The sequence below is a fragment of the Rattus rattus genome, chromosome 16, assembly GCF_011064425.1.
Source record: "Rattus rattus isolate New Zealand chromosome 16, Rrattus_CSIRO_v1, whole genome shotgun sequence".
Taxonomy (NCBI): domain Eukaryota; kingdom Metazoa; phylum Chordata; class Mammalia; order Rodentia; family Muridae; genus Rattus; species Rattus rattus.
This window is the reverse complement of record NC_046169.1, coordinates 481,150-482,486: the sequence shown is the minus strand read 5'-3', so window position 1 is coordinate 482,486 and position 1,337 is coordinate 481,150.

Sequence of the window (1,337 nt, the reverse complement as noted above, 5' to 3'; positions counted from 1 at the left end):
CTTATCAGCCAGATGATTCAGAGGCATTAATAACATTATTAGAGACAAGAAAAAACCACCCACACATGGACACGGTCCAGTGGACTGACTCATTTATGGGAGAGCCTCGGGCCGCGCACAGTGCAAGAATTGGAGCCAACTGTCAGAAGCACTGGCAGCCCTGAGGCTTTGCTGCTACCCTCCCGGGAGCGATGCTGTCTCCCTGACTCTGTCCCCTCCTGTCACTTCATGATGACCCTGTTTCTCACATTAAGAGTCACTTGCACACTGAACAGTTAAATCCCTTAGGAGAGGTGACAATTTAGTTTTTTGGAAGTAGCCTATGAGGGAGAAGTGAGGTGCCCGTGAGAAGTCTTCCCTAAGGAAGGGAAGTCTCTGCGGCCTAGGTTCCCTCTGTAACTTACAGTGCCCGGGGTCTTCACAGGACAGGGGACACGTCCTGCAGAGGGCAATGCCCTATGCCATGTCCTGTGCACCATGACACAGGGACACCTTATGCTTGTGTCCTGTAGACCACAGCAGCAATGATGCCCAGGCCTTCTGCTATGACAGCTACTCAGGAAGTTTTAGGCACACCACAGAATTTCTCCTTTCTAATACCTTCTTACAATGAGTTACCTCGACCAACTTAATATAAATAAAAAGAGAATTGCTTGTGAGCCCAGGAAGCTTTTCTTCTACCTAGTTTTCTTATTTCTAGAATTTATAAAATATCTTCACTAATAATGAGACTGTCATCCCAGTTATTTTTTTGCTTGTAAACCCATACATATATCTATATATTATGTCAGCAAACATCCACAGTTTTCAAAAAGTGAGTCGTGTTGGCGCCTTTAGATTTTGCCGTTCAAATGGTCAGCAGCAACTTTCTAATTCTTTTGAGACTTCCCATTAATATTTTACCTACATACAAAATACTATGACGATCATTTTTCCTATGACTATCATAGCTTCTTCACATGTGTGAGGTTCCAGTCGCGGAAACAAGCTCTTCCTTAAGCCCCCGTTACATAACGGCCCCCTAGAACTTCAGAGGCTGAGCATCCCTCATCCAAAATGCTTAGGACTGCTGCTGATTCAGAATCTGGAGAGTGCGGAATTTGGAAATATTTGAATATACACAGGAAGATAATTGGACTTGGTACCCAAGACTGAACACAGGAACTATTTTGAGGTACACTGTAAATATCATGTGTTGGAGGCCGAGTTAGACTCCGGTGGGTTAATTCTGACTAGGTCAACAAGGATTCGTGCCGTGAACTTTCCCACTCTGTCATGCGGCCATTCAGAACAGTTCAGATCTTCAACGACGACGATGATGATGACAACGGACAACG